This window comes from Balaenoptera acutorostrata, chromosome 3 (assembly GCF_949987535.1).
Source record: "Balaenoptera acutorostrata chromosome 3, mBalAcu1.1, whole genome shotgun sequence".
NCBI classification, from domain to species: domain Eukaryota; kingdom Metazoa; phylum Chordata; class Mammalia; order Artiodactyla; family Balaenopteridae; genus Balaenoptera; species Balaenoptera acutorostrata.
In genome coordinates, this window is record NC_080066.1 from 140,930,545 (window position 1) to 140,943,016 (window position 12,472).

Below are 12,472 nucleotides of genomic sequence, written 5' to 3' on the forward strand. Positions count from 1 at the left end.
AGCAAACATTTCACATCTTGCTGCCTGTGTTTTGTGAACCATTCTGTCCCAGACTTCAACCAGACAGCCATTACAGGAATGAACATTTAAATGCGTTCCTTTTCCTAAGCATTACTGTTTTCCACATTCGCCTCTTCATGCCATGATTAGCTAATGAAGTTCTCCCAAGTCATTTTTAAGTTTAGGGGTGGCTTAGGAATTATGCCATATATTTACTTGGACTTGTCTGCTGCCCCTTGCTTTACAGTCTGTTCACTAATGATTGCATTGTTTCTTTGAGTTCCTTTGAAGTTGATGGTGAGAGGTGGGGACTGGTAGGGAGAGGAACCAATGATAGGTTTTCCAAAAACTGTGAAGGTATTTGGGTGAAAATCCAGGAGAAGCTGTCACAGTGCTGCTTATTTAAGGTGGTTTGGTTTGTGCCAAGTTTGGAGGAAATTTAGTTACTTAAAAAAATGCAATTGCTTTTTATTTCACTGTTTTCCTTGGAGTCATGGGGATGGGGTGTTGCAGTGTAAAGCGATGTCCTTGTACCAATGGTAATTTTCTGATGATCTCCAAGACTGTACGGAAAGTGTTAGCACAGGTCCATCCATGTGCTCCTCCACTGTCACCTGCTCTGTGGCCCAGGCCTTGGTGCCCACATCCAGGTGGTTGGCTGCCACTTGGTACCTCTTGCCTGCTGGGCTTAGCAGTGGTGTCTCTGGGCCTAATGCAGTTGGAACATTTGTAATTTATTCCCAAATCCCAATTTTGTGGAGGTTTGTACTCTCAGCTTAGATTGAATTACCCCTGAGTGGTGGTCACTGTTAACTAGGGGTCATGGGAGGAAAGACACCTAATGTATGTCCCTTGAAGAGAAGTGCTCAGTCCATTTTCATCAGAATTTGGTTAATAATGCTTCTGTTTTACACACCAGAAGCCTAATATAACTAGTAATGAATCTCCTTAGTAATTTATATTGGCAGATCTGTGGTGTTAGATATTAAAACATTTTATGCCATGTGTGTTAACTTCAGTCAGTCAGTGAAATGTCCTCAAGGTGAGGGAGGATGCAACCATCTTTACCCAAATAGAAAGGAAGAGAGGACCCAGGTTCTTCAGGGAATGGGTTGAAATGCACTTTACTGAGCTTGGCTGGGGCAGTGGGATGAGGAGAGGAGTTAACAGGCTTGGGGAGGAGAGCATCTCACTAGCTTTCCAAAGCTGGTTCATCCAGGTGCCAAGAAAGCTGTTGAAACCCACAGAGGGACTCCCCGGTTCCTTTCCATTCCTCTTTCTGATATGATCTTAGACCAGTTTATTTACTGGCCAGCCTTCCAGTTTTGTCTGCACTGGTCTATTTTTACATCTTCCTAAATGGCAGACTGTACAGTGTGGTGTTTTCGGGGGAGGGCGTCACAGTGAGAGCAGGGTGCCCTGGAGAGGCCCGCCTGCCCGTTTGTTCAGTGCGAGTTGTCTGGGCTCACCCTGCATTAGAATGCTCCAGAGGTGCGTGGCCAGAGAGTGGGTTTTGAATGAATAGAAGGAAAGGCTGGGTGGATCAACACATGAGGCCTTTTGAACCCTGTGTGGCCTCTGGAGAGGCAGGAGGTAGGACGAGGTTTGCTGACAGACGGAGGGAAACAAAACTCTGCCTCTGGCGTGCAGGCTTGGTCAGCCGCTTTTCTACTTTGATTGTGTTAAGACGGAGGGAAGCTTCTCTAGTTCTTTACTGGGGCCAATACAAGAAAAAGGGCCTTTGTTACTGGTGTTCTTAATTTTAGTAAGCTCTGCCGAGCTGCTTTGTATACCAGCCTTAGTGCATAACTTCTGTGGCTGAGCCTTTTCTCTTCTTTCTCCCCCGTCACAGTCACCAAAAGCCAATTAGCCCTTGATTAATATCATTTTTCCTATGAATCCTCCAGGCTCGGTTAGTCCCCCACCCCCACTTTATACTTCCCTAGCAGTTGGCACTTCTGCCTTGAAGCACTTTGCACACAGTTATAGACAGTTGATTAGTTATCCCCTCCTAGGCTGTAAGCTTCATGAGGCAGGGCCCATCAGCATCCTCTGCTCCCAACACATGCTTGGCACACAGTAGGTGACCAGTTAGTATTGGTTGTCCAACCCACCAGTCGACTGACAGATTGGCATGGAGGCAGCCTTTGGAAGCGTTAAATGGAATCATTCTGAGAATTTGCTAAAATGATGGTGGGTAACAGTTTATACTCTTACAAGTCTGCCCTTGAGACTTGTATGTGGCAGTTTGTTTGCTTAGCCCTTTACAGGTTTCACAGTGTTTTCCCTGTTTCCTTTCATATGCATTTCCTACTTTGACCCTCACAGTCATTCTCTGAGGCAGGTATATCATCATTTCCATTTCAGCTGAGGGGACGTAAGAGGTTACACGGCCTGTAACTTAAGGGGTGTAGCTGGGGCTTGATGACAGGTCTTCTGACTCTACATCCAGTGACCTTCCTGCTATCTCATGCTGCTCCTCCCCCTATTCTCATGGTTATTGATCACCTACTATGTACCAGTCCTTAATATTGGGTTGGCCAAAAAGTTTGTTCGGGTTTTTCCACAAGATGTTATGGAAAAACCCGAACGAACTTTTTTGCCAGCCCAATATTTGTTACCTTATTTAATCTCTCATCAGTTCTTTTGAGGTAGATATTATGCCCATTTTGCAGATGTGGAAATGGAGGCTACGAGAGGTTAAGTAACTTTCCTAGAGACACATAGTAAAAGGCATAGGAAGAGTCTGGGTTCAAACCCAGTTCTCCAGTGCTGGAGGGCACAGCTGTTGCCACAGAGGGTACAGAGTGCCAAGCTGAAACCTTGTTGACTCTTCTGGTGGGGAATGGGGAGCAGTGCTTGTCACTTTAGAAATTCTGGTTGCTGTCTATATGTTCATCCCTATGTTCATGGTGGTGTTAGAAATACTGTACGGTATTCAGCAAGTGTCAATGAGATGCCAGGACTGTGCTTGGCATGCAAAGATGAATAAGGTAATGATACAGAGAACTATGACAATATAATATGTTATAAATGACCCCCGAAAGGTCTATGCGTTGTAGAAGTGTAGAGCTGGGGAGATAACCAACATTTGTATTCATATGATGTCTCTTGCTTTCACGGTCACCCTTTTTGTATTCTTCTTCTCCCCCCATCCCCCGCACTCCCCCCCCTGTACCGCCATCCCCCTCCCTCTTCAGTCAGGGCTGAGGTTGAGACAGTAGCCTGTCCAAAGGCTACTTGTCGGCTACTGGGCCCTAGAAGAACACCAGCACATGCATTTTCCTGGCTGGTGTTGTATACAAACAGTATAAAAACAGAAGAGAATTGACAGATATTTAGATCTATGGACTTGTACACAAAATAAAGATTACTTTTATCTGGTCAGTGTTTATGCCTTGGCTGCCGGCTCCATACTCCTCTGGAGAGTAAGAACATCTCATTGCCCCTCGGAATCGTTCACGAAACTGAGCCTAGAAACTGCAGCAGAGCTCTGTCCTCACCTCTTCATCAGAGTCCCATGCCTCTTAAAAGACACTATCAGAATGTCTCCTATCCCCCATGTCTGTCTGTACCGGGGAGCTCAAAGCGCTTTACAACAACACTTGCCCCAGCAACCTGGGGAGGGAAGGAAGGGAATACAGTCAGTGCTCCTTTGTGGAGGCAAAGGTATCGACTGTGTCTGTTAGCTTAGACCTTCAGGTTATTCCAAAATACCCTTGCTGACTTCGATCTTACAGTGCTCAAAGACCAGTCCTTTAGTGTCAGGGGTGGCAAACATTTCTGTTGAGGGATTGTAGGTTATTTTTTCGACTCTCCCTGGAAGAGTCCAGTCTGCCTCATGCAGCCTCAGCCGAGGAAATAAGTAGGCTCTGGTGCTGCCTTTTCTTCACCCCACACCTTTGATGAAGCACCGCTTTGCTTTGCGTGTTAGGATCCCAGGGTAAGAAGTACGCTACATGTGTTTCTAATCTCGCAGTCAATTTACCTAGCTTAAGCAGTGCTCATTTAAAACATTGCAGAAGCTGCATGAAATGATACCCTACTAGAAAACTTTAAGGTAGCTACTCATTCCCCAAAATAAATGATTGGGCTGTCGCAACATTGAGTTGCAATGTTGAGTTGCAGCCTTGAGTGTTGAGTGAGGGCTGCGTCACTGGCCTTTGCTTCCCTTGTCTTTATGGGATGAGGGTTCCTTTGAAGGGCCCCAGGATTCTGGAAGAATATGTTTCTAAATCTTCATTCTCACAGGTGGCGCTTCTAGCTAAGGTCCTGCAGGGTTGCATTCTGCCACACTGCACTTCCTGCTTTGGGCATGTGGGCATGGGGAGTGGGGACTGCGTGTGGTCATGGTTGGGGGCCTGTTGGGGAAGAGGATAGGGAAAGGCAGGCTGCCATTCGGTAGCTTTAGTCTGTCTTTTCTCCTCCTCTGCCTTTCTGTCTCCTGAATTTCAGGATTTGGGTGCATGTATACATTTAAGATGTGCTCTATATAAACGAAAGCATACTTGCTTGCTGGGAGGGACATATTCGAGGGAACTACGCAGTGTTTGGAGGCACAGTGAGAGGTGGGGAGATTCTGGGGGAGGCCCACACGGTGTTGGTGGTTTTCCAGTTGGTAGAATAGTGTCGGCACCCTCTTCTCTGGTACAGGTGTAGCTCTCTGGGACCCAAAAGACAAATCAAGATTAGTAAAGAAAATGGCATGCTCTTGGCACGCTGTGGTTTGTATTGAGGAAAAAGTGACCCCAATTTGAGCTTTCAACTTGAATTCTTAGTAATGAATTTAACGAAGAGGTGGCTTCCCATATCTCTTTCTGTTTAGCTGTAAAACTATAAAAATGCATGCTGTTAAGTTTGGATGGCTGCTACTCACCAGGGCAGGTGAGCAGACTTCTACGCTGACGCCTTGGGCTAACCCTGGGAACAATTGGTTGCTCCCTCGCAGAGAAGGTTGCTTTCACACTTTTCACAGTCAACTGTGAAGTGCAGAGTCTTAGAGCAGCAGCACTGACTGTGGTAGGAAGGGCTCTGGGGTGACTGTCCCAGGTTGGCTGCTAAACAGCAGCGTGAACTCAAGGAAACCATCACGTCTGTCTACACTGAGATTATCTTTCAACAGAGGAATCAGACCGTTATCTCTATGGGCTTTTCTGGCTCTGATTTCTGCAATATCTACATTAGTATAAGTCGACATCTTTTATTTGAACTGTTGGGGCCAGATGTGTTCCTGAATTCGGGATTTTTCAGTTTTACACAGAGCCGTGTGTCCTCTATTAAATAATATTTCCCCTAGGGGCTGGATGGCATCCTGTAATCAAAAGCATTAATGCTTCTGCAGTGAAACATGAGTATTCACACTAAGTGGGATAAATGAAGATGGCAAATTGCCTTATGTTTGTTGAGGTCAGATTTTTGACCACAAACATTATAAAAGTTTTTCATGTTTTGGAGCCTTTTGAATATCAGGATTGCAGGTAAGGGATTATGGACCTGTATAGCCAAAGGGGGAAAAAAATCTGGAAGATTATGTATCAAACTCTTAGCAATGGTTTTCTTGGGTAGAGAAGTGGGGTGGAGTTACAGAGGACTTTTATTTTCCAAATTATATATATATTTTTCTAGTGAGCGTGTCTAATTTTATAATCAGAAAAAATGACTAAAGATATGTATAAAAAATAGCTAGAGACACATTTAACAAATCCATTGCACTGTTTGTTAGGACATTAAGGTTTGAATGATTTTTTTCCTCAACTTTTCAGATTTTTGAAGTGCGACTATAGTTTACATATACTTAAATTTTTTTCTAGATAATAATATTAGAAGAAATATAAAAAGAATATGTGATAGTAATTAAAAAGTCAGTGCTAAAAAAAATAAGTCCTTTGGAGTCTCATGTGGGAGGTCAGGAGACACCTCCTCCTTCCTGGTTTGTAGAGCACATTATAGTGACCTATTAAATAATAAAAATCACATAGAAGAAGCAAATAATGATAGCCAAATTATAATGTATGGGAAAACACTTTATGGAAATATAAGGCCTTACAGAAATAAAAGGTGTTATTGAAGTAACATTGCAATTCTTTGGTGGCCCGGAATGAATGGAGTTGGTGGGAATGGGCTTTGTCAGAAAATGGACTGAAAGAATTCCTCCAAAATTGAAGGAACTTGCACTTGCAGTTTTATGTATGGAACATAAGTGGGGGGGCTGATTGTTTAATTTTGTCAGTTCATACATAAGGACCTATATTATTCTTAATTTTCACATTTTTTCATATTTCTAATCAAAATATACTCATCACTCATTTGTTACCTTTTCCCACTTAATTGTATAATTACTCTTTCTATGTTGCTGCGTAATATTTCAGTCACTGCTTTACATAATTTGCTGACTTATTGCTATTTCTAATTTTTTTTTTTTTTTTTTTTAACAAATAACACCTCTCTGTGCCAGTAGATCTTCCTTTTTATTTCCCCTCGTATATCTAGGGATTGTTTTCTCACATATAACTTTTTTTTTTTTTAAGTCTTTCTGTGTCCCCCATTTCTTTTTTTTTTTTTAATTTTATATTTAATTTATTTATTTATTTATGTATTTATTTTTGGCTGTGTTGGGTCTTCGGTTCGTGCGAGGGCTTTCTCTAGTTGCGGCAAGTGGGGGCCACTCTTCATCGCGGTGCGGGGACCGCTCTTCATCACGGTGCGCGGGCCTTTTCACTATCGCGGCCCCTTAGGGATTGTTTTCTTATGAAAGATTTTCTGAATGTAATAAGAACTTGAAGTTTATTCCATAAGCATTTATTGAGCACCTACTATGTGTTGAGGCTTTGGAGATACAAAGATGAATTTTTAGAACCTCTGCATGAGCTGTGTCCATTTCCTGGAACTCTCTCCCCATCACCTGGTTAATTCTCCATCTGAATTCCACTTCACCAGGAGGCCTTCTATGAGTCCCCCAAAGTAGTTTAGGTTTTTCTGTACTTTTTCTTCTCATTTAATCATGATTATAACCACATGGTCATTCTGGGATTATTTGTTTTATTCCTGCCTTCCTCAATAGACTATGAACTCTGAGAACAGGTCCCATGTCTGATTTGTTCCTCTTGGTACTTTACTAGTCACTCAAATATCTCTAATAAATGAGTACTTGAATAAATGAATCAAATGTTTGAATGTGTTCCCTGCTTTGAGAAACTTAGAACATTAGAGGTGACCAATGGATTGGGTTGATAATTTCAGCAATATATAAGTGCTTTATGAAAATAAACTTTTTCCCCTTTGCAACAAAGTCCCTGGAGGAGAACTCAGTGCCAGCATGTTATACAATTTCTTACCTGATTTTATCCATACTCTGCACTGGGAGTGGGCTCATCTTAAGTTCTTTTCTGCTAAAGCTATTGTTTTTCTGTACAAATCCTCCTTTGTCATTGCATTGTATACCAATAACATTCACCTTTTGGACTTATTTTGACATCTTTGTTTTCTTGTTTTCCTCATTTAAAAAACAGTTTTTTCAGGGCCTCTTTCACTGGTGTTATCTGATGGCTATTCTTGTTTTGGTCTTTATGCCCTTTTAAAAATTGTTAGTTCCCTGAGGGAAGGGGTGGTTTGGTCTCCGATAGTATCTAATACAAATTCATGTGAAACAGTGTTGGATAGGACACTTTGGAAAATTCATATTCTTTTTTTTTAATTTAATTTTTATTTTATATTGGGGTATAGTAGATTTACAATGTTATGTTAGTTTTAGGTGTACAGCAAAGTGGTTCAGTTATACATGTACATATATCCATTCCTTTTCATATTCTTTTCCCATATAGGTTATTACAGAATACTGAGTAGAGTTCTCCATGCTATACAGTAGGTCCTTGTTGGTTATTCACTTTATGTATAGTAGTGTGTATATGTTAATCCCAAGCTCCTGATTTATCCCTCCCTCCCAGCTTTCCCCTTTGTTAACCATAAGTTTGTTTTCTAAATCTGTGAGTCTGTTTCTGTTTTGTAAATAAGTTTATTTGTATCATCTTTTTAGATTCCACATATAAGTGATATATGATATTTGTCTTCTCTGTCTGATTTCACTTAGTATGATAATCTCTAGGTCTGTCCATGTTGTTGCAAATGGCATTATTTCATTCTTTTTCATGGCTGAGTAATATTCCATCCTATATATGAACCACATCTTCTTTATCCATTCCTCTGTCAATGGACATTTAGGTTGCTTCTATGTCTTAGGTATTGTAAATAGTGCTTCTATGAACATTGAGGTGCATGTATCATTTCAAATTATGGTTTTCTCTGGGTATATGCCCAGGAATGGGATTGCTGGATCATATGGTAGTTCTATTTTTAGTTTTTTAAGGAGCCTCCATACTGTTCTCCATAGTGGTTGTACCAGAAAATTCATTTTCTTACATATGTTTTAATGTATCCCTTGGGTCAAATGGAGGATTTTTTTAAAAGGATGATCATCAAATAAGTATTTAAGTAATTGGACCAAAATTTATATTCTTACCTTTTTACTAAAAACATACACTAAATAATTTTAAGGGAAGATTTGGTAGTCTTGTGTTCAAGATTGAAATCTCTTGACTACTATTGCTTTGACTTATCATTTGCTTCACGGGTGGCTTCTGAATTCATTGCTTGGAATGTTGCTACTCAGGGCCAGTGTTGTTAGTATTGCTATGTCATGATTTTATTTGTTGCTACTTCCACATTCTACCTGACCTGGAATCTGGAAGATCTCCACCAAAACACCTGTATAATTCAGTCTGAATTCAGAAGTGTCACTTGCAAGAGAGGCAACCTCAGGCTCATGACACTCAAATGATTTAATCATAAATCTCCTTATACATAATAGAAACTGGCAGGTGACTCACCGTGGGTGGAAGCCTGAAAACAGCCTGCCGAGGAGGGTAGTCTTTCTGGTAACACATCACCACCCTTTTGAAGTATCCAGAGAACCTGAAGAGCAGGAACTGCCAGTCAGACTGACTGAACGCTTGGCATTCTTTCATGGAAAGATGACAACTCATTCAGGGTGAAAGAGGAAGTGGAAGGGGGCACAGAACAGGAGGGTGACCTGACATTTCCATTATTTTGTAGGCTGCTAGCTCTAGTGCAGTGGTTGTCTGGGGGAGGGGAGGAGTTGGAATCATGTACCTCATTGTCTATGTCTAAGGGAATGTATTATACCATTTTTGTCAAGGAGGGGAACTTGTACACGTTTTATCCTTGCGTTGCTTCAGAATCTGGATTGCTTGTGATCTCTGCTATTCCCCTCACACTGAGCCTTGGGACTCTACTGATGATAATTCTAGCCTCATTTTAAGAACTGAGATTCTTCTATGTCAAATTCTGTGAAATTTGAGAGCCAAAAGACTCTTTACAGGCTATTTCTGGCTTTGCCACTGATATGTTTTGAGTGTCAGTTGATTTTTGTCTCAGTTTAGAAGCTTACATAGTAAGAGTCAAAAGACCTGAGTGTTATTTTGATAAAAGTGTTGTCTTGGGACATCTTTGGGGGGAAATAAAGTTATCTTTAATTCTTTGTTACTTTGGGTAGAACACACTGGGGAGTTTAGTAGGCAACCAGTGGTGAGGAGGGCAATGGTGGGTCATCTGAAAACTGGTGAGTCCCCCAATTCTATGGTCTGTCTCTGCTTCTGCCATCCTTGCCTGGTAGCACCCCAGGGCCAGGCCAAAGCCAGGACTGCCTTCTCTACCTGGGAGAAGGTGGAGGTCCCGTACCTGGGCCACCAAGTTGTGCAGGGAAGACTTGCACCTGGGCAGGTTGATGCTGTCCATTTCATCCCCCTTCTACTGAACACTTACTCCAAGCAGTTGGTTCTCCAGAAGGCCTCTCCAACCCCTCACTCAAATGACTACATCTGAGTTCATTAAGAAACTTGAGACTTCCTAGAATGATCTCCACCAATTTCCTGTCCTGGTGCCTGCAAACATATGTGTAGTCACCTCACGTGCTTTCCTGTAGGTTTCTCCCATCCCCTCCTGCTTCCTCCTAGGCCGTACTCTATTAGTCATTATGCCTTCCTCTCTAATTTTCAACCTTTGCATCTTGACACTCTCTTTCCCTTTGGCTATGAAATGCTCTCAGCATTTCCTATGTTTGCACTTCTTGTACTTACTAATATATATTTGTCAAATCCAGTGGACGTGCTGTAGTCCTTATTGCTCTGGACATCCTTGTTGTGTCTGATGCAGCTTATCCACTCTCTTCTCCTTCTGGCTTCTAGAAGGGATGGTCCATGCCTCTGGTTTTCCTGCTGCTTTTCTATCTTCTATCTCCTTTGTGCAATTGCCCTCCTTTACTCAGCCCTTGCTGTTGAAGTCCAGTTCTGGAGTAATGCTCGTCTCTTCTCACATACTCTGGCTTCAGGGCTTCATCCACTCACTGAGTTTTCATCACCATCTACGTGCCGTGACCCCTCAGTTCTCTGCCTTACACTGCAGCCTGGTGTGCAGCACCTGCTGGTCATCACATGTATATCTGAAAAGCTCCTTAATTGTATGGGGGCTGAACGCACCACCTTTCCTCCAAAGTCTCCCCTTTCTCCCATCTTCAGAGACTATATTGCATGGTGGTGAAGGTTGGTGCTCTGGAATCAGACACATCTGGATTCTGACACTCATTGATATTTGATCTTGAACGTATCATTTAATTCCCAAGACTCAGAGTCTTCCTTTTTAAAATGGGGATAGAAATAGTACCTATCTCAGAAGGTTCTTAGGAGGTAGACCCTAATATATCTGTACGGTGCCTGGCTCAGAATAAGAGGGCAATACATGTTTGCTTCTACTGGCAGTATTCTCTTTTAGTTACCCTCATCCATTGAGTCATCCTTAATACCTGCTTTCTTTAGCTCCTATAGCCAACCAGTCTCCCAGTGTGGCTGATTTCTAATTACCATTTACTTCCTAGTCCTGGAAATTTCTGAGTTTCCTCTTCTCTTGATTCTCACTACCACTGCCTCCATGCAGGTCCTCATTATTGCTCCCCAAGATGAGGCCACAGTCTCCTGCTTTCTTTTTGTTCCTGCAAGTCCAGTCTGCTACCAGGTGGCCTCTCTCTGTTTAACAGGACCTCTCCCCTGGTTGAAGCCCTCTGGTGACTCCCGTTACATGTAAATCAAAGACCAAGCTCCTTAACATGGTATCCCTGGTGTCTCCTGGCCCTTGGTGGCCTTTTAGCTTATTTCTCCCCACTCCCTGACTCCAGCTCTATTCATGAGCAAAAATATCCTGCTCCGTTCCCTGCGCATGCCATGCTGTTTGGGCTCTTTCTCACCTTTATTATCCATACTACTTGGAATGCTCCCTTCCCTGCTTTTGCCTTACTACCTCCTTCTTCTGAGAACTCCCCTCAGTTGCCACCTCCTCCAGGAAGCCTTCCCTGTCTGACTCTCCGAGGATAGGTTAGGTCATCTTCCACAGAATCCTGTCATTCTCTATACTCATCATGCGCTTACCAGGTTGGATCACGGTCTATTTATGGTCTTTCCTACCAACATAAATCCTGAAGGGCAGACATTATGTATCACTCAACTTTATATTTTTTGTACCTGGCTCGATGCTTGACATGTAGTAGGGACTTCTGAAATGTTTGTTAGATGAATGACTGAATTGAAGGACGAGCAAACCTCCCGATGACCTTGTTTTTCTGGTTTGTGTGGACTACAGTGTTCTGGGGCAGGACTGGGTTTCGGCAGTTCAAGCCATGGCTGGGCAGCCACGACAGAAGTAGACACGCTGATATACCTTCCTTGGAGTTCCTCGTCCTAGATGACAGCCCTGGAGTGAGACTGTCAACTCACTAGTGTCAGAGCCTGAAAATTATTCCTGTGAAGAATAAAATGTGTCACGTTATTGGCTTAATTTTTTTCCAGAGAAAACTTTAATATTTTAAAACCTATGGTAATATTAACGCTTTCTATTTGCATGAGAACTTCCCTGATGAAAGATACCACAGGTGTAAAGTTGTCTGAGTAGTGTTACACCACGGTGGAACTACTTTCCATCGATATAGAGATAGAGAACATGTATACTGTGAGACAGAACTTCTTTAGAGATGGAAAATAGACTGACCTACTTAAGAGGCTGATTGTTTCCTAATTTTCTATTTTAAAAAGATGACAGACGAACACTGACAAGCTGAGGACATTTTAGAACTCTGCTGCCCAATACAGTGGCCACTAGCCACACGTGGCTGCTTAAGTTTCAATTGAATTAAAATTAAAATATTCAGATCTTCAATCATTTTAACCACATTTCAAGTTCTCAGTAGCCACATATGACTAGTGGCTACCATATTGGGCATCTCAGATATAAAACATTTCCTTCATTGCAGAAAGTTCTGTTGGACATACTGCTTTTGAATGTGGAAGTCTTGATGGATAATCTCAAAACCACCTAACCACAGAGGGAGTTTTACAGAGCTATGAAATAAGAA

The 12,472-nt window shown here is 42.2% G+C and overlaps 1 protein-coding gene across 1 annotated transcript in view; it reads left to right on the forward strand.

Moving 5' to 3' along the window:
- Nucleotides 1-12,472, forward strand: part of PRKCH (protein kinase C eta) — a 221,985-nt gene that overhangs the window by 25,461 nt on the left and 184,052 nt on the right. The window lies entirely within an intron of this gene.